The 22002-nt window shown below is 39.8% G+C and overlaps 1 non-coding gene across 1 annotated transcript; it reads left to right on the plus strand.

Moving 5' to 3' along the window:
* Positions 1–21195: 21195 nt before the first annotated feature.
* LOC130942624 (small nucleolar RNA R71) lies at positions 21196–21302 on the plus strand. Its single transcript, XR_009071190.1, has one exon. It is a non-coding gene; the product is annotated as a small nucleolar RNA R71 (small nucleolar RNA).
* Positions 21303–22002: the final 700 nt, after the last annotated feature.

Here is a 22002-nt window from a genome sequence, read left to right on the forward strand (position 1 = left end):
TAGGCAGATTAAATTGGTTTATGGATTTTCGAATAATTGATAATAAATGGAAAATAAAAAGGGATAGAAATACTTATGTAAATCAAGAGTGGGAATTTCAGATAGGTGTATGGAGATGCTATGCTCCTCTTGAAACTCTACTTCACTACTCACTCTTCCAATCCTTCTTACTCCTTTCCATGGCAAGCTGTATGTAGGGCATCACCATCATCAATGGCTACTTTCAATCCTCTCGGGAAAATGGTCCTATGCGCTGTCACTGCACGGCTAATCGTCTGGAGGCATCACCCTTGGTTGATAGCTACATCCCATCCTCTCAGTGAAAATGGTCCAAATGCTCTGTCACAGCACGGCTAATCATCTGTCGGTTCTCAATCAGGTTGGAATAGAATCCATTGATTCTTTTGCGTTTGTCACTAACGCCCAGCCTTCAGGAGTTTGAAGCTCGTCACAGTCATTCAATACTGGAATCCTACTCGGAATACCACAGACAAGGTTAGACTTTCTGGATTCCCAGGATCCTACTCGGAATACCACAGACAAGGTTAGACTTTCCGGATCCCCATGAATGCCGCCATCTATCTAGCTTATACCACGAAGATTCTGTTGGGGAATCTAAGAGATATGCGCCCGGCCTAAGGTAGAACGGAAGTGGTTGTCAGTCACGCGCGTTCATAGGTGAGAATGATGATGAGTGTCACGGATCATCACATTCATCAAAGTTAAGTGCAACGTATATCTTGGAATAAGAATAAAAGAGAATTGAATAGAAAGTAATAGTAATTGTATTGAAACTTGAGGTACAGCAGAGCTCCACACCCTTAATCTATGGTGTGTAGAAACTCCACTGTTGAAAATACATAAGTAAAAGGTTCAGGCATGGCCGAATGGCCAGCCCCCTGAATGTGATCAATAGTCTCCTAAGATGAAGAATAAAACAAAACTGAGACCAAAGATGTCTAATACAATAGTAAACTATCCTATTTATACTAGACTAGCTACTAGGGTTTACATGAGTAAGTAATTGATGCATAAATCCACTTCCGGGGCCCACTTGGTGTATGCTTGGGCTGAGCTTGATCTATCCACGAGCTGAGGCTTCTCTTGGAGTTGAACTCCAAGTTATGACGTGTTTTGGGCGTTCAACTCCGGATCATGACGTTTTTCTGGCGTTTAACTCCAGACAGCAGCATGTACTTGGCGTTCAACGCCAAGTTACGTCGTCAATTTTCGAATAAAGTATGGACTATTATATATTACTGGAAAGCCCTGGATGTCTACTTTCCAAAGCCGTTGAGAGCGCGCCAATTGGAGTTCTGTAGCTCCAGAAAATCCATTTTGAGTGCAGGGAGGTCAGATTCCTACAGCATCAGCAGTCCTTTTGTCAGCTTTTTTCAGAGTTTTGCTCAAGTCCCTCAATTTCAGCCAGAAATTACCTGAAATCACAGAAAAACACACAAACTCATAGTAAAGTCCAGAAATGTGAATTTAACATAAAAACTAATGAAAACATCCCTAAAAGTAGCTTGAACTTACTAAAAACTACCTAAAAACAATGCCAAAAAGCGTATAAATTATCCGCTCATCACAACACCAAACTTAAATTGTTGCTTGTCTCCAAGCAACTGAAAATCAAATAGGATAAAAAGAAGAGAATATACTATAAATTCCAGAATATCAATGAATATTAATTATAATTAGATGAGCGGGACTTGTAGCTTTTTGCTTCTGAACAGTTTTGGCATCTCACTTTTTCCTTTGAAGTTCTGAATGATTGGCTTCTTTAGGAACTTAGAATTTTGGATAGTGTTATTGACTTTCCTAGTTAAGTATGTTGATTCTTGAACACAGCTACTTTTTGAGTCTTGGCCGTGGCCCTAAGCACTTTGTTTTCCAGTATTACCACCGGATACATAAATGCCACAGACACATAACTGGGTGAACCTTTTCAGATTGTGACTTAGCTTTGCTAGAGTCCCCAGTTAGAGGTGTCCAGAGCTCTTAAGCACACTCTTTTGCTTTGGATCACGACTTTAACCACTCAGTCTCAAGCTTTTCACTTGGACCTTCATGACACAAGCACATGGTTAGGGACAGCTTGATTTAGCCGCTTAGGCCTGGATTTTATTTCCTTGGGCCCTCCTATCCATTGATGCTCAAAGCCTTGGATCCTTTTTACCCTTGCCTTTTGGTTTTAAGGGCTATTGGCTTTTTCTGCTTGCTTTGTCTTTTTCTTTCTATTTTTTTTTCGCCACTTTTTTTTTTTCGCAAGCTTTTGCTATTCACTGTTTTTTCTTGCTTCAAGAATCAATTTCATGAATTTTCAGATCATCAATAACATTTCTCCTTGTTCATCATTCTTTCAAGAGCCAACAATTTTAACATTCATAAACAACAAGATCAAAAGACATATGCACTGTTCAAGCATTCATTCAGAAAACAAAAGTATTGTCACCACATCAATATAATTAAATCAAATTCAAGGATAAATTCGAAATTCATGTACTTCTTGTTCTTTTGAATTAAAACATTTTTCATTTAAGAGAGGTGAAGGATTAATGGAATTTATTCATAGCTTTAAGGCATAGTTACTACATACTAATGATCATGAAGTAAAGACACAAAACATAGATAAACACAACATTAAAAACCGAAAACAGAAAAAAAATAAAGAACAAGGAATGAATTCACTTTTAGTGGCGTCTTCTTCTTGAAGGACCAACAATGTCCTTAAGCTCTTCTATGTCCCTTCCTTGCCTTTGTTGCTCCTCCCTCATTGCTCTTTGATCTTCTCTTATTTCTTGGAGAATGATGGAGTGCTCATGATGTTCCACCCTTAATTGTTCCACATTGTGGCTCAAATCTTCTAAGGAGGTGTTGAGTTGCTTCCAATAGTTGTTGGGAGGGAAGTGCATCCCTTGAGGATCTCAGGGATTTCTTGATGATGAGCTTCCTCATGCATCTCTTGAGAACCGTGAAGGATCTCTCTTGCTTGCTCCATCCTCTTCTTGGTGATGGGCTTATCCTCTTCAATGAGGATGTCTCCTTCTATGATAACTCCAGCTGAGTAACATAGATGGCAAATAAGGTGAGGAAAAGCTAGCCGTGCCATATTGGAGGGCTTGTCGGCTATTTTGTAGATTTCATTGGAGATGACCTCATGAACTTCTACTTCCTCTCCAATCATGATGCCATGAATCATGATGGCCCGATCCACAGTAACTTCAGATCGGTTGCTAGTAGGAATGATGGAGCGTTGAATGAACTCCAACCATCCTCTAGCCATAGGCTTGAGGTCCAGTCTTCTTAGTTGGACTGGCTTGCCTTTGGAGTCTCTCTTCCACTGAGCTCCTTCCACACATATGTCCATAAGGACTTGGTCCAACCTTTGATTAAAGTTGACCCTTTTAGTGTAGGGGCGTTCATCTTCTTGCATCATGGGTAAGTGAAACGCCAATCTTACATTTTCCGGACTAAAATCTAAGTATTTCCCCCGAACCATTGTGAGATAATTCTTTGGATTCGGGTTCATACTTTGATCATGGTTCCTAGTGATCCATGCATTGGCATAGAACTCTTGAACCATTAAGATTCCGACTTGTTGCATGGGGTTGGTTAGGACTTCCCAACCTCTTCTTTGGATTTCATGTCGGATCTCCGGATACTCATTCTTTTTGAGCTTGAAAAGGACCTCAGGGATCACCTTCTTCTTTGCCACAACATCATAGAAGTGGTCTTGATGGCTCTTAGAGATGAATCTTTCCATCTCCCATGACTCGGAGGTGGAAGCTTTTGTCTTCCCTTTTCCTTTTCTAGAGGATACTCCGGCCTTAGGTGCCATTGATGGTAATGGAAAAACAAAAAGCTTATGCTTTTACCACACCAAACTTAAAATATTGCTCGCCCTCGAGCAATAAAAGAAAGAAGAGAAGAAGAAGAAGAAGAGAATATGGTAGAGAGGGAGAGGTGAAGGTTCGGCCAAGTGAAGAAGAAGTGGTTGTGTTGTGTGAAAATGAAGTAGAATGGAGGGGTATTTATAGGGAGAGGGGGTAGTGTGGTTTCGGTCATTTACGGTGGGAATGGGTGGGGAAATGGTTTTGAATTTTGAAGGTAGGTGGGGTGTATGGGAAAGAGTGGATGGATGTTGGTGCGCGAAATTGTGAACTATACTTTTTCACAACTCTCATAATCCCTGGTAATGGCTCCAAAAACTTGGTGCGCTCAATACCATGGCATTACACAACTTCGCACAACTAACCAGCAAGTGCACTGGGTCGTCCAAGTAATAAACCTTACGTGAGTAAGGGTCGATCCCACGGAGATTGTTAGTATTGAAGCAAGCTATGGTCATCTTGTAAATCTTAGTCAGGCAAACTCAGATATATATGGTGATGAACGAAAATAACATAGAAGATAAAGATAGTGATACTTATGTAATTCATTGGTAGGAACTTCAGATAAGCGCATGAAGATGCCTTCCCTTCCGTCTCTCTGCTTTCCTACTGTCTTCATCCAACCCTTCTTACTCCTTTCCATGGCAAGCTCGTATAGGGTCTCACTGTTGTCAGCAGCTACCTCCCATCCGCGCAGTGAAAGCTAATGCACACACTCTGTCACAGTGCTGCCAATCACCGGTTTGGTTCCCTCCCCTACCGGAATAGAATAACTCTTTTGCGTCTGTCACTAACGCCCAGTAGGTTACAGGTTAGAAGCACGTCACAGTCATTCAGTCATTGAATCCTACTCAGAATACCACAGACAAGGTTAGACCTTCCGGATTCTCTTGAATGCTGCCATCAGTTCTTGCCTATACCACAAAGACTCTGATCTCACGGAATGGCTGGCTCGTTTGTCAGGCGAGCACTCGTTTGTCAGGCGATCAACCATGCATCGTGCAATCAGAAATCCAAGAGATATTCACTAAGCTTCAGATGCTTGTAGAACAAGAATGGTTGTCAGTCACCTTGTTCATGGGTGAGAATGGTGATGGGCGTCAATCATCACCTTCATCATGTTGAAGAACAAGTGATATCTTGGTAAAAGAACAAGTGGAATTGAATGGAAGAACAATAGTAATTGCATTAATACTCGAGGTACAGCAGAGCTCCACACCTTAATCTATGGTGTGTAGAAACTCCACCGTTGAAAATACATAAGAACAAGGTCTAGGCATGGCCGAATGGCCAGCCTTCCAAAGAGGGTTCAATCATCAAAACATGATCAAAAGATCTAAAAGTGATCAAAAAGGTTTCTATACAATAGTAAAAGGTCCTACTTATAAGAAACTAGTAGCCTAGGGTGTACAGAAATGAGTAAATGACATAAAAATCCTCTTCCGGGCCCACTTGGTGTGTGCTTGGGCTGAGCAATGAAGCAATTTCGTGTAGAGACTCTTCTTGGAGTTAAACGCCAGCTTTAGTGCCAGTTTGGGCGTTTAACTCCCATTTGGGTGCCAGTTCCAGCGTTTAACGCTGGGATTTCTTGAGGTGACTTTGAACGCCGGTTTGGGCCATCAAATCTTGGGCAAAGTATGGACTATTATATATTGCTGGAAAGCCCAGGATGTCTACTTTCCAACGCCGTTGAGAGCGCGCCAATTGGGATTCTGTAGCTCCAGAAAATCCACTTCGAGTGCAGGGAGTTCAGAATCCAACAGCATCTGCAGTCCTTTTTGGTCTCTGAATCAGATTTTTGCTCAGGTCCCTCAATTTCAGCCAGAAAATACCTGAAATCACAGAAAAACACACAAACTCATAGTAAAGTCCAGAAAAGTGAATTTTAACTAAAAACTAATAAAAATATACTAAAAACTAACTATATCATACCAAAAACATACTAAAAATAATGCCAAAAAGTATACAAATTATCCGCTCATCACAACACCAAACTTAAATTGTTGCTTGTCCTCAAGCAACTGAAAATCAAATAAGATAAAAAGAAGAGAATATGCAATGAACTCCAAAAACATCCATGAAGATCAGTATTAATTAGATGAGCGGGGCTTTTACTTTTTGCCTCTGAATAGTTTTGGCATCTCACTCTATCCTTTGTAATTCAGAATGATTGGCTTCTTTAGGAACTTAGAATCCAGATAGTGTTAATGATTCTCCTAGTTAAGTATGATGATTCTTGAACATAGCTATTTCTTGAGTCTTGGCTGTGGCCCAAAGCACTCTGTCTTCCAGTATTACCACCGGATACATACATGCCACAGACACATAATTGGGTGAACCCTTTTCAGATTGTGACTCAGCTTTGCTAAAGTCCCCAATTAGAGGTGTCCAGGGTTCTTAAGCACACTCTTATTTGCCTTGGATCACAACTCTTATTCTTTCTTTTTCTTTCTTTTTCTCTTTTTTTTTCTTTTTTTTTTCTTTTTTTTCTCTTTTTTTTTTCTTTCTTTTTTTTTTTCTGCTTTTTCTTGCTTCAAGAATCATTTTTAATGATTTTTCAGATCCTCAGTAACATGTCTCCTTTTTCATCATTCTTTCAAGAGCCAACATTCATGAACCACAAATTCAAAAGACATATGCACTGTTTAAGCATACATTCAGAGAACAAAAATATTGCCACCACATCAAAAATAATTAAACTATTATAAAATTCAGAATTCATGCAATTCTTTCCTTTTCAATTAAGCACGTTTTTATTTAAGAGAGGTGATGGATTCATAGGACATTCATAACTTTAAGACATAGACACTAAGACACTAATGATCATAAGACACAAACATGGATAAACATAAAGCATAATTTTCGAAAAACAGAAGAACAATAACAAGGAAATCAAAGAACGGGTCCACCTTAGTGATGGCGGCTCTTTCTTGCTCTTGAAGATCCTATGGAGTGCTTGAGCTCCTCAATGTCTCTTCCTTGTCTTTGTTGCTCCTCCCTCATGATTCTTTGATCTTCTCTAATTTCATGAAGTATGATGGAGTGTTCTTGATGCTCCACCCTCAGTTGTCCCATGTTGGAACTTAGTTCTCCTAGGGAGGTGTTTAGTTGCTCCCAATAGTTTTGTGGAGGAAAATTCATCCCTTGAGGAATCTCAGGGATCTCATGATGAGTGAGATCTCTTGTGTACTCCATCCTTTTCTTGGTGATGGGCTTGTCCTCATCAATGGGAATGTCTCCCTCTATGTCAACTCCAACTGAATAACAGAGGTGACAAATGAGATGAGGAAAGGCTAACCTTGCCAAGGTGGAGGTCTTGTCCGCCACCTTATAGAGTTCTTGGGCTATAACCTCATGAACCTCTATTTCTTCTCCAATCATGATACTATGGATCATGATGGCCCGGTCTATGGTAACTTCAGACCGGTTGCTAGTGGGGATGATTGAGCGTTGTATGAACTCTAACCATCCTCTAGCCACGGGCTTGAGGTCATGCCTTCTCAATTGGACCGGCTTTCCTCTTGAATCTTGCTTCCATTGTGCGCCCTCTTCACATATGACTGTGAGGACTTGGTCCATCCTTTGATCAAAGTTGACCCTTCTAGTGTAAGGATGCTCATCTCCTTGCATCATAGGCAAGTTGAACGCCACCCTCACACTCTCCGGACTAAAATCCAAGTATTTCCCCCGAACCATAGTGAGATAATTCTTTGGATTCGGGTTCACACTTTGGTCATGGTTCTTTGTGATCCATGCATTGGCATAGAACTCTTGAACCATCAAGATTCCGACTTGTTGAATGGGGTTGGTAAGAACTTCCCAACCTCTTCTTCGGATCTCATGGCGGATCTCCGGATATTCACCCTTTTTGAGTGAAAAGGGGACTTCGGGGATCACCTTCTTCAAGGCCACAACTTCATAAAAGTGGTCTTGATGCACCCTTGAGAGGAATCTATCCATCTCCCATGACTCGGAGGTGGAAGCTTTTGCCTTCCCTTTCCTCTTTTTAGAGGTTTCTCCGGCCTTGGATGCCATAAATGGTTATGGAAAAACGAAAAAGCAACGCTTTTACCACACCAAACTTAAAATGTTTGCTCGTCCTCGAGCAAAAGAAGAAAGAAGAGAGTAGAAGAAGAAGAAATGAGGAAGAGGGAGATGGTGGTGTGTTCGGCCAAGAAGGGGAAAAAAAGGGTGTTTAGATTGTGTGAAAATGAAGAGTTGAAGAAGGGTATTTATAGAAGAGAAGGGGGTAAAGGTTCGGCCATTATGGGTGGGTTTGGGAGGGAAAGTGGTTTGAATTTGAAGGGTGAGGTTGGTGGGGTTTTATGAAGGATGGATGTGAGTGGTGAAGAGAAAGATGGGATTTGATAGGTGAGGGGTTTTTGGGGAAGAGGTGTTGAGGTGATTGGTGAATGGGGGAAGAAGAGAGAGAGTGATGGTAGGGTCCTGTGGGGTCCACAGATCCTGTAGTGTCAAGGAAAAGTCATCCCTGCACCAAATGTTGCTCAAAATCACGTTTTGAGCCATTTCTGGCGTTAAACGCCGGGCTGGTGCCCATTCCTGGCGTTTAACGCCAGGTTCTTGCCCTTTACTGGCATTTAACGCCAGTCTGGTGCCCCTTTCTGGCGTTAAACGCCCAGAATGGTGCCAGACTGGGCGTTAAACGCCCAACAGCTAACATTACTGGCGTTTGAACGCCAGTTTCTTCTCCTCCAGGGTGTGCTGTTTTTCTTCCTGTTTTTGCTTTTTTCATTGTTTTTGTGACTTCTTATGATCATCAACCTACAAAAGAGATAAAATAACAAAAGAAAATAATTAATTATAAAACATTGGGTTGCCTCCCAACAAGCGCTTCTTTAATGTCATTAGCTTGACAGAGGACTCTCATGGAGCCTCAGAAATGCTCAGAACCGTGTGAAACCTCCCAACACCAAACTTAAAGTTTGAATGTGGGGTTTCAACACCAAACTTAGAGTTTGGTTGTAGCCTCCCAACACCAAACTTAGAGTTTGACTGTGGGGGCTCTGTTTGGCTCTGTTTTGAGAGGAGCTCTTCATGCTTCCTCTCCATGATGATAGAGGGATGTCCTTGGGCCTTAAACACCAAGGATTCTTCATTCACTTGAATGATCAACTCTCTTCTATCAACATCAATCACAGCCTTTGCTGTGGCTAGGAAGGGTCTGCCAAGGATGATGGATTCATCCATGCACTTCCCAGTCTCTAGGACTATGAAATCAGTAGGGATGTAATGGTCTTCAATCTTCACCAAAACATTCTCTACAAGTCCATGAGCTTGTTTTCTTGAATTGTCTGCCATCTCTAATGAGATTCTTGCAGCTTGCACCTCAAAGATCCCTAATTTCTCCATTACAGAGAGGGGCATGAGGTTTACACTTGACCCTAAGTCACACAAGGCCTTCTTGAAGGTCATGGTGCCTATGGTACAAGGTATAGAAAACTTCCCAGGATCCTGCCTCTTTTGAGGCAGTTTCTGCCTAGACAAGTCATCCAGTTCTTTGGTGAGCAAGGAGGTTCATCCTCCCAAGTCTCATTTCCAAATACTTGTCATTTAGTTTCATGATTGCTCCAAGGTATTTAGCAACTTGCTCTTCAGTAACATACTCATCCTCTTCAGAGGAAGAATACTCATCAGAGCTCATGAATGGCAGAAGTAAGTCCAATGGAATCTCTATGGTCTCATTTTGAGCTTCAGATTCCCATGGTTCCTCATTGGGGAACTCACTGGAGGCCAGTGCACGCCCATTGAGGTCTTCCTCAGTGGCGTTCACTGCCTCTCCTTCCTCCCAGAATTCGGCCATGTCTATGGCTTTGCACTCTCCTTTTGGATTTTCTTCTGTATTACTTGGGAGAGTGCTAGGAGGGAGTTCAGTAACTTTCTTGCTCAGCTGACCCACTTGTCCTTCCAAATTTCTGATGGAGGACCTTGTTTCATTCATGAAACTTTGGGTGGTCTTTATTAGATCAGAGACCATTGTTGCTAAGTCAGAAGTATTCTGCTTAGAACTCTCTGTCTGTTGCTGAGAAGATGATGGAAAAGGCTTGCCATTGCTAAACCTGTTTCTTCCACCATTATTGTTATTGAAACCTTGTTGAGGTCTCTCTTGATTCTTCCATGAGAGATTTGGGTGATTTCTCCATGAAGAATTGTAGGTATTTCCATAGGGTTCTCCTAGGTAATTCACCTCTTCCATGGAAGGGTTCTCAGGATCATAAGCTTCTTCCTCAGATGAAGCATCCTTAGTACTGTTTGGTGCATTTTGCATTCCAGACAGACTTTGAGAAATCAAATTGACTTGTTGAGTCAATATCTTATTCTGAGCCAGTATGGCATTCAGAGCATCAATCTCAAGAACTCCTTTCTTCTGACTAGTCCCATTATTCACAGGATTCCTTTCAGAAGTGTACATGAATTGGTTATTTGCAACCATTTCAATCAGCTCTTGAGCTTCTGCAGGCGTCTTCTTCAGATGAAGAGATCCTCCAGCAGAGCTATCCAAAGACATCTTGGATAGTTCAGAGAGACCATCATAGAAAATACCTATGATGCTCCATTCAGAAAGCATGTCTGAAGGACATTTTCTGATTAATTGTTTGTATCTTTCCCAAGCTTCATAGAGGGATTCTCCATCCTTCTATCTGAAGGTTTGGACTTCCACTCTAAGCTTACTCCATCTTTGTGGTGGAAAGAACTTTGCCAAGAAGGCATTGACTAGCTTTTCCCAAGAGTCCAAGCTTTCTTTAGGTTGAGAATCCAACCATATTCTAGCTCTGTCTCTTACAGCAAAAGGGAATAGCATCAGTCTGTAGACCTCAGGGTTAACCCCATTAGTCTTGACTGTGTCACAGATTTACAAGAATTCAGCTAAAAACTGATGAGGATCTTCCATTGGAAGTCCATGGAACTTGCAATTCTGTTGCATTAGAGAAACTAATTGAGGCTTAAGCTCAAAGTTGTTTGCTCCAATGGCAGGGATAGAGATGCTTCTCCCATAAAAATCAGGAGTAGGTGCAGTAAAGTCACCCAGCACCTTCCTTGCATTGTTGGCATTGTTGTTGTTTTCGGCAGCCATGGGTTCTTCTTCCTTGAAGAATTCGGTCAGGTCCTCTAAAGAGAGTTGTGCTTTGGCTTCTCTTAGCTTTCTCTTCAAGGTCCTTTCGGGTTCAGGGTCAGCTTCAACAAGAATGCCTTTGTCTCTGCTCCTGCTCATATGAAAGAGAAGAGAACAAGAAAATGTGGAATCCTCTATGTCACAGTATAGAGATTCCTTGAAATGTCAGAGGAAAAGAGAAATAGAAAGAAGAAGGTGAAGAAGAATTCGAACTTTAATTAGATAAGGTTCGAATTGTGCATTTAGAAGGAGTGGTACTCCATAAATAGAAGGATGTGAGAAGGAGGGAAGTGGATTTTCGAAAATTCAATTAAAAGATTTTGAAAACATTTTGAAAATTTGATTGATAATTTTCGAAAATTGAAAGTGGAAGAGAAATCAAGTGGTTTTTGAAAAAGATTTTGAAATTAGAAACTAAAAAGATTTGATTGAAAACTAATTTGAAAAAGATATGATAAAAAAATATGATTGAAAGATTATTGTCTTAAGAAGATGTGATTGAGAAGATATGATTTGAAAACCATTTTAAAAGATATGTTTTGAAAATTATTTTAAAAGATTTGATTTGGAAAATTAGTGACTTGCCTAACAAGAAAAGATATGATTCAAACATAAAACCTTCCTTAACAGAAAAGGCAAAAAATGTTCAATCAAATCATTAATTGTTAGTAAGTATCTTTGAAAGGAAAGAAATTAATTTTGAAAACATTTGATTGAAAAGATTTGATTTGAAAAAGATTTGATTTTGAAAAACTTGAAAAAAATTGATTTGAAAACAAAATCTTCCCCCTAGCACCATCCTGGCGTTAAACGCCCAGAATGGTATACATTCTGGCGTTTAACGCCCAAAATGCTACCTTTTTGGGCGTTAAACGCCCAACCAGGTGCCCTGGCTGGCGTTTAAACGCCAGTCTGCCTTCTTCACTGGGCATTTTTGAATGCTCAGCTTTTTCTGTATAATTCCTCTGCAGCATGTTCTGAATCTTCAATCCCTTATATCATTGACTTGAAAAGACACAAATTAAAAATATTTTTGGATTTTTTTAATAATTAAAATGCAACAAGAATCAAATAACAATGCATGCAAGACACCAAACTTAGCAGTTTGTATACTACTGACACTAATGAACTGAAAATGCATATGAGACACACAAAATACTCAAGTCAATAGAATTCAAAGATCAGAGCAGGTGAATCATCAAGAACATCTTGAAGATCACTAAGACATATGAATGCATGCAATTGACACCAAACTTAGGATGAGACACTAGACTCAAACAAGAAACATCAAATATTTTTTGGTTTTTATGATTTTTTTGATTTTTTTGTGTTTTTCGAAAATTAAGTGGAAAAAGGTATCAAAATTCTTAATGAGAATTCCAGGAATCAGTGCAATGCTAGTCTAAGACTCCGGTCCAGGAATTAGACATGGCTTCACAGCCAGCCAAGCTTCCAAAGAAAGCTTCGGTCCAGAACACTAGACATGACCAAAGGTCAGCCAAGCCTTAGCAAATCACTGCTCCAAAAGCAAGATTGATACGAAATCAACAAGCTCTTGTGGTGATAAGTTGAAACCTCGGTCCAATCAGATTAGACATGGCTTCTCAGCCAGCCAGATTTCAACAAATCATCATGAAACTCTAGAATTCATCTTCAAGAATTTCGAAAAAAAAAATACCTAATCTAAGCAACAAGATGAACCGTCAGTTGTCCAGCCTGAACAATCCCGGGCAATAACACCAAAAATTTGATGTTGTTGCCGGATCTTGGCACTGATGTTACCAAAGGCTTGCTCAAAACTAGAACAATCCCCGGCAACGGCGCCAAAAACTTGGTGCGCGAAATTGTGAACTATACTTTTTCACAACTCTCATAATCCCTGGTAATGGCTCCAAAAACTTGGTGCGCTCAATACCATGGCATTACACAACTTCGCACAACTAACCAGCAAGTGCACTGGGTCGTCCAAGTAATAAACCTTACGTGAGTAAGGGTCGATCCCACGGAGATTGTTAGTATTGAAGCAAGCTATGGTCATCTTGTAAATCTTAGTCAGGCAAACTCAGATATATATGGTGATGAACGAAAATAACATAGAAGATAAAGATAGTGATACTTATGTAATTCATTGGTAGGAACTTCAGATAAGCGCATGAAGATGCCTTCCCTTCCGTCTCTCTGCTTTCCTACTGTCTTCATCCAACCCTTCTTACTCCTTTCCATGGCAAGCTCGTATAGGGTCTCACTGTTGTCAGCAGCTACCTCCCATCCGCGCAGTGAAAGCTAATGCACACACTCTGTCACAGTGCTGCCAATCACCGGTTTGGTTCCCTCCCCTACCGGAATAGAATAACTCTTTTGCGTCTGTCACTAACGCCCAGTAGGTTACAGGTTAGAAGCACGTCACAGTCATTCAGTCATTGAATCCTACTCAGAATACCACAGACAAGGTTAGACCTTCCGGATTCTCTTGAATGCTGCCATCAGTTCTTGCCTATACCACGAAGACTCTGATCTCACGGAATGGCTGGCTCGTTTGTCAGGCGAGCACTCATTTGTCAGGCGATCAACCATGCATCGTGCAATCAGAAATCCAAGAGATATTCACTAAGCCTCAGATGCTTGTAGAACAAGAATGGTTGTCAGTCACCTTGTTCATGGGTGAGAATGGTGATGGGCGTCAATCATCACCTTCATCATGTTGAAGAACAAGTGATATCTTGGTAAAAGAACAAGTGGAATTGAATGGAAGAACAATAGTAATTGCATTAATACTCGAGGTACAGCAGAGCTCCACACCTTAATCTATGGTGTGTAGAAACTCCACCGTTGAAAATACATAAGAACAAGGTCTAGGCATGGCCGAATGGCCAGCCTCCCAAAGAGGGTTCAATAATCAAAACATGATCAAAAGATCTAAAAGTGATCAAAAAGGTTTCTATACAATAGTAAAAGGTCCTACTTATAAGAAACTAGTAGCCTAGGGTGTACAGAAATGAGTAAATGACATAAAAATCCTCTTCCGGGCCCACTTGGTGTGTGCTTGGGCTGAGCAATGAAGCAATTTCGTGTAGAGACTCTTCTTGGAGTTAAACGCCAGCTTTAGTGCCAGTTTGGGCGTTTAACTCCCATTTGGGTGCCAGTTCCAGCGTTTAACGCTGGGATTTCTTGAGGTGACTTTGAACGCCGGTTTGGGCCATCAAATCTTGGGCAAAGTATGGACTATTATATATTGCTGGAAAGCCCAGGATGTCTACTTTCCAACGCCGTTGAGAGCGCGCCAATTGGGCTTCTGTAGCTCCAGAAAATCCACTTCGAGTGCAGGGAGTTCAGAATCCAACAGCATCTGCAGTCCTTTTTGGTCTCTGAATCAGATTTTTGCTCAGGTCCCTCAATTTCAGCCAGAAAATACCTGAAATCACAGAAAAACACACAAACTCATAGTAAAGTCCAGAAAAGTGAATTTTAACTAAAAACTAATAAAAATATACTAAAAACTAACTATATCATACCAAAAACATACTAAAAACAATGCCAAAAAGTATACAAATTATCCGCTCATCAGATGTGAGTGGTGAATGGGTTGATTGGGAAGAGGATTTGAGGTGATTGGTGAAAGTTGTTGGGAAGTGTGACATGGGGAAGAGTAATCACAAAAACTAGGATTAGGAGGTAAGGTGGGAATATGGTAGGTGGGGATCCTGTGGGGTCCACAGATTCTGAGGTGATCCTGTGGGGTCCACAGGTCCTGAGGTGTCAAGGAATTCCATCCCTGCACCAAATAGGCATGTAAAATTCCTTGGCACACCATTCTGGCGTTTAAACGCCCATTGGTGCACGTTCTGGGCGTTCAACGCCCATGTAAAGCATGTTTCTGGCGTTGAACGCCAGTTTCATGCTTGTTACTGGCGTTCAGCGCCAGCTTTTCTTCTCTGGGCACATTCCTGGCGTTCAGCGCCAGAATGTTGCTTGTTTCTGGCGTTCAGCGCCAGAATGGTGCTCTGTTCTGGCGTTGAACGCCAGCCAGATGCATCTTACTGGCGTTGAACGCCAGCCTGTGCGTCCTCCAGGGTGTGATTTTTTTCTTCTGCTGTTTTTGATTCTGTTTTTAATTTTTATGATTTTTTCGTGACTCCTCATGATCATGTACCTAATAAAACACAAAATAACAATAAAATAGAATAAAATAAAAATTAGATAAATAAAATTGGGTTGCCTCCCAACAAGCGCTTCTTTAATGTCAATAGCTTGACAGTGGCTCTCATGGAGCCACAAAGGTGATCAGGTCAATGTTGTATATTCCCAACACCAAACTTAGAGTTTGGATACGGGGTCTTAACACCAAACTTAGAGTTTGGTTGTGGCCTCACAACACCAAACTTAGAGTTTGACTGTGTGGGCTCTTCTTGACTCTGAACTGAGAGAAGCTCTTCATGCTTACTCTCTTTTGTCACAGAGGGATGGACATGTGCCTTAAACACAAGGTAGTCCCCATTCAATTGAAGGACTAATTCACTTCTACTGACATCTATCACAGCTCCTGCTGTGGATAGGAAAGGTCTTCCAAGGATGATCCAATCATCCTCTTCCTTCCTAGTGTCTAAGATTATGAAATCAGCAGGGATGTAAAGGCCTTCAACCTTTACTAGCACGTCCTCTACTATTCCATAAGCTTGTCTCAATGACTTGTCTGCCAATTGTAATGAGAACAAGGCAGGTTGTACCTCAATGATCCCCAGCTTCTCCATTACAGAGAGTGGCATAAGATTTATCCCTGACCCTAGATCACACAGAGCTTTTGCAAAGGTCATGGTGCCTACGGTACAAGGTATTAAGAACTTGCCAGGATCTTGTTTCTTTTGAGGTAGAATTTTCTGAATCCAAGTATCTAATTCACTAATGAGCAAGGGAGGTTCACTTTCCCAAGTCTCATTACCAAACAACTTGGCATTCAGTTTCATGATAGCTCCTAAATATTGAGCAACTTGCTCTCCAGTTACGTCTTCATCCTCTTCAGAGGAAGAATAGTCTTCAGAGCTCATGAATGGCAGAAGGAGATTTAATGGAATCTCTATGGTCTCTATATGAGCCTCAGATTCCTTTGGATCCTTAATAGGAAACTCCTTCTTGCTTAAGGGACGTCCCAGGAGGTCTTCCTCACTAGGATTTTCGTCCTCCTCCTCCCTAGTGCACTCGGCCACATTGATTATATCAATGGCCTTGCATTCCCCTTTTGGATTCTCTTCTGTATTACTTGGGAGAATACTGGGAGGAGTTTCAATGACTTTCTTACTCAGCTGGCCCACTTGTGCCTCCAAATTTCTAATGGAGGATATTGTTTCATTCATGAAACTGAAAGTGGCCTTTGACAGATCAGAGACTATATTGGCTAAATTAGAAGTATTTTGTTCAGAATTCTCTGTCTGTTGTTGAGAAGATGATGGATATGGCTTACTATTGCTCAGCCTATTGCGTCCACCATTGTTAAAACCTTGTTGAGGTTTTTGTTGATCCTTCCATGAGAAATTTGGATGATTTCTCCATGATGAGTTATAGGTGTTTCCATAAGGTTCACCCATGTAATTAACCTCTGCCATGGCAGGGTTCTCAGGATCATAAGCTTCTTCAGAAGCTGCCTCTCTAGTACTGTTGGATGCATGTTGCCATCCATTCAGATTTTGAGAGATCATGTTGACCTGTTGAGTCAACACTTTGTTCTGAGCCAATATGGCATTCAGAGCATCAATTTCAAGAACTTCTTTCTTTTGAGGTATCCCACTATTCACGGAATTCCTCTCAGAAGTGTACATGAATTGGTTGTTTGCAACCATATCAATGAGTTCTTGAGCCTCTTCAGGCATTTTCTTCAGGTGAATAGATCCACCTGCAGAGTGGTCCAATGACATTTTTGAAAATTCAGATAGACCATAATAGAATATATCTAATATGGTCCATTCTGAAAACATGTCAGATGGACATCTTTTGGTCAGCTGCTTGTATCTTTCCCAAGCTTCATAGAGGGATTCACCATCTTTTTGTTTGAAGGTTTGAACATCCACTCTCAGCTTGCTCAGCTTTTGAGGAGGAAAGAATTTATCCAAGAAGGCTGTGACCAGCTTATCCCAGGAGTCCAGGCTATCCTTAGGTTGTGAATCCAACCATATTCTAGCTCTGTCACTTACAGCAAAAGGGAAAAGCATGAGTCTGTAGACTTCAGGATCAACTCCATTCGTCTTAACAGTCTCACAGATTTGCAAGAATTCAGTTAAAAACTGATAAGGATCTTCAGATGGAAGTCCATAAAACTTACAGTTTTGTTGCATTAAAGCAACTAGTTGAGGCTTAAGCTCAAAATTATTGGCTCCAATGGCAGGAATGGAGATGCTTCTTCCATCAAACTTGGACGTTGGCTTTGTGAAGTCACCAAGCATTCTCCTTACATTGTTATTATTTTCGGCTGCCATCTCCTTCTCTTGTTTGAAAATTTCTGAAAGGTTGTTTCTGGATTGTTGTAATTTAGCTTCTCTTAATTTTCTCTTCAGAGTCCTTTCAGGTTCTGGATCAATTTCAACAAGAGTGCCTTTATCCTTGTTCCTGCTCATATGAAAGAGAAGACAACAAGAAAAGAAGAGGAATCCTCTATGTCACAGTATAGAGATTCTTTTATGTTAGTAGAAGAAGAAAGGGGTAGAAGAATGAAGAAGGAGATTCGGATTTTTGGATGAAGAGAGGTGAAGAGAAGTGTTAGTAATTAAATAATTAAATAGAAGAAGAAAAGAGAAGGGAAATTTCGAAAATATTTTTTTTTTTTGAAAAAGAGGTTAGTAATTTTCGAAAATTCAAGATAAAATATAATTGAAATTAAAATTTAAAACAATTAATTAATTGAAAAGAATTTTTGAAAAAGAGAGAGGTATTTTCAAAAATTGAAGAGGGAAAAGTAGTTAGGTGGTTTTGAAAAAGATAAGAAACAAACAAAAAGTTAGTTAGTTGATTGAAAAAGATTTGAAATCAAAATTGAAAAAGATAAGAAGATAAGAAGTTAGATAAGATATTTTGAAATCAAATTTTGAAAAAGATAAAGTTTTTGAAAAAGATAAAATAAAAGATAAAAAGATTTAATTCAAAAATTTTGAAATTATTTACTTCACTAACAAGAAACTACAAGATAAGATTCTAGAACTTAAAGATTGAACCTTTCTTAACAAGAAAGTAACAAACTTCAAATTTTTGAACCAATCATATTAATTATTAGTGAATTTTCGAAAATATGATGTAAAGATAAGAAAAAGATTTTGAAAATAATTTGAAAAAAATATTTTTGAAATTTTCGAAAATGATAAAAAAAAATGAAAAAGATATGATTTTTGAAAAAGATTTTTAAAATTTGAAATTTTGACTTGACTTGTAAGAAACAACTAATTTTAAAATTTTTGACCAAGTCAACCCAAAATTTCAAAAATTTGGAGGGAAATAAGGAAAAGATATTTTTTTGATTTTTGAATTTTTAATTATGAGAGAGAAAAACAACAAAAATACTCAATGCATGAAATTTTTAGATCAAAACAATGAATGTATGCAAGAATGCTATGAATGTCAAGATGAACACCAAGAACACTTTGAAGATCATGATGAACATCAAGAACATATTTTTGAAAAATCTTTGATGCAAAGAAAACATGCAAGACACCAAACTTAGAAATCTTTAATGCATGGAAAATATGAATGCAAAGATGCACATGAAAAACAACAAACAACACAAAACAAGAAAACATCAAGATCAAACAAGAGGACTTATCAAAAACAACTTGAAGATCATGAAGAACACTATGAATGCATGGGATTATCAAAAAATGCAAGAAAAGTTTTTAAAGCATGCAATTGACACCAAACTTAAAGATTGACTCAAGACTCAAACAAGAAACACAAAATATTTTTGATTTTTATGATTTTATGATTTTTTGTATTTTTATTAATTTTTTTCGAAATTAAAGTTTGGAAAAACGAAAATTAAAAGAAAAATTTTGAAAAAGATTTTTGAAAAGAAAATTACCTGATCTGAGCATCAAGATGAACCGTCAGTTGTCCATACTCGAACAATCCCCGGCAACGGCGCCAAAAACTTGGTGGACGAAATTGTGATCCATGCTCTTTGTACTTGTATGAAATTTAATAATTGGCTCTATTTGAATTCACAACTCAGTTCAACTAACCAGCAAGTGTACTGGGTCGTCCAAGTAATAAACCTTACGCGAGTAAGGGTCGATCCCACAGAGATTGTTGGTATGAAGCAAGCTATGGTCACCTTGTAAATCTCAGTTAGGCAGATTAAATTGGTTTATGGATTTTCGAATAATTGATAATAAATGGAAAATAAAAAGGGATAGAAATACTTATGTAAATCAAGAGTGGGAATTTCAGATAGGTGTATGGAGATGCTGTGCTCCTCTTGAAACTCTACTTCACTACTCACTCTTCCAATCCTTCTTACTCCTTTCCATGGCAAGCTGTATGTAGGGCATCACCATCATCAATGGCTACTTTCAATCCTCTCGGGAAAATGGTCCTATGCGCTGTCACTGCACGGCTAATCATCTGGAGGCATCACCCTTGGTTGATAGCTACATCCCATCCTCTTAGTGAAAATGGTCCAAATGCTCTGTCACAGCACGGCTAATCATCTGTCGGTTCTCAATCAGGTTGGAATAGAATCCATTGATTCTTTTGCGTTTGTCACTAACGCCCAGCCTTCAGGAGTTTGAAGCTCGTCACAGTCATTCAATACCGGAATCCTACTCGGAATACCACAGACAAGGTTAGACTTTCCGGATTCCCAGGATCCTACTCGGAATACCACAGACAAGGTTAGACTTTCCGGATCCCCATGAATGCCGCCATCTATCTAGCTTATACCACGAAGATTCTGTTGGGGAATCTAAGAGATATGCGCCCGGCCTAAGGTAGAACGGAAGTGGTTGTCAGTCACGCGCGTTCATAGGTGAGAATGATGATGAGTGTCACGGATCATCACATTCATCAAAGTTAAGTGCAACGTATATCTTGGAATAAGAATAAAAGAGAATTGAATAGAAAGTAATAGTAATTGTATTGAAACTTGAGGTACAGCAGAGCTCCACACCCTTAATCTATGGTGTGCAGAAACTCCACTGTTGAAAATACATAAGTAAAAGGTTCAGGCATGGCCGAATGGCCAGCCCCCTGAATGTGATCAATAGTCTCCTAAGATGAAGAATAAAACAAAACTGAGACCAAAGATGTTTAATACAATAGTAAACTATCCTATTTATACTAGACTAGCTACTAGGGTTTACATGAGTAAGTAATTGATGCATAAATCCACTTCCGGGGCCCACTTGGTGTATGCTTGGGCTGAGCTTGATCTATCCACGAGCTGAGGCTTCTCTTGGAGTTGAACTCCAAGTTATGACGTGTTTTGGGCGTTCAACTTCGGATCATGACGTTTTTCTGGCGTTTAACTCCAGACAGCAGCATGTACTTGGCGTTCAACGCCAAGTTACGTCGTCAATTTCCGAATAAAGTATGAACTATCATATATTTCTGGAAAGCCCTGGATGTCTACTTTCCAAAGCCGTTGAGAGCGCGCCAATTGGAGTTCTGTAGCTCCAGAAAATCCATTTTGAGTGCAGGGAGGTCAGATTCCAACAGCATCAGCAGTCCTTTTGTCAGCCTTTTTCAGAGTTTTGCTCAAGTCCCTCAATTTCAGCCAGAAATTACCTGAAATCACAGAAAAACACACAAACTCATAGTAAAGTCCAGAAATGTGAATTTAACATAAAAACTAATGAAAACATCCCTAAAAGTAGCTTGAACTTACTAAAAACTACCTAAAAACAATGCCAAAAAGCGTATAAATTATCCGCTCATCATTGAGACATAAGCTTGTTCTGAGCAAGAATAGCATTAAGAGTTTCCACTTCCATGACACCCTTCTTCTGAGGAGCCTCAGAGTTCACAGGATTCCTGTTAGAGGAGTATAAATATTGGTTGCTAGCAACCAATTCAACAAGCTCAATAGTCTCCTCCGGTGTCTTCTTCTTGTGCAATGAACCTCCTGCAGAATTATCTAAGCACATTTTGGACATTTCACCCAAGCCTTCATAAAATATGTCTATTTGTGTCTATTTGGAGAACATGTCTGGAGGGCATTGCCTAGTCAGTAGCTTGTATCTTTCCCAAGCTTCATACAAAGTCTCACCATTCTTCTGTCTAAATGTCTGAACCTCCATCCCAAGTTTAGTCAACTTTTTTGGTGGGAAAAATTTTGTGAAAAACTCAGTAACCACCTTGTTCCAAGTATCCAAACTATCCTTGGGTTGAGAATTTAGCCATAGTTTTGCTCCATCCCTCAGAGCAAACGGGAAGAGCATTAGTTTGTACACATCTGGATTCACTCCGTTTGTCTTCACAGTATCACAAATCTGCAGAAAACTTGAAATGAATTGATTTGGGTCTTCGTGGGAAAGACCATGATACTGGCAGTTCTGTTGCACCAGGGTGACCAGTTGAGGCTTCAACTCAAAGTTGTTCGCAGTAATAGGAGGCACCACAATGCTCTTTCCATACAGATTTGCAGTAGGAACAGAGAAAGAGCCAAGTACTCTCCTTTGTTCATTCCCATTCAGGTTTGCTGCGTTGGTATTATCATTATTAGTCGGATCCATGGTGGATTCTGCAGCCTTATAAAGTCTTGCTTGTTGTAAACGCCGCCTGAAAGTCCTTTCAGGTTCAGGATCAAAACTTAAGAGATGTTCTTTGTGTCTGTTCCTGTGCATAAACAAACAGAAAATAAGAAAGAATGGGAATCTCTACGTCAGAGTGCAGAGAATTCCCAGTGAGGTAACCTGTGTAAAGAGATAAAAATTTTGAATAAAATAAATAAATAAATAGAAAAAAAATAAATAGGTAACACCAAACTTAATTTCAGAAATTAAGAAA

Source organism: Arachis stenosperma, chromosome 7, assembly GCF_014773155.1.
Source record: "Arachis stenosperma cultivar V10309 chromosome 7, arast.V10309.gnm1.PFL2, whole genome shotgun sequence".
Classification (NCBI taxonomy): domain Eukaryota; kingdom Viridiplantae; phylum Streptophyta; class Magnoliopsida; order Fabales; family Fabaceae; genus Arachis; species Arachis stenosperma.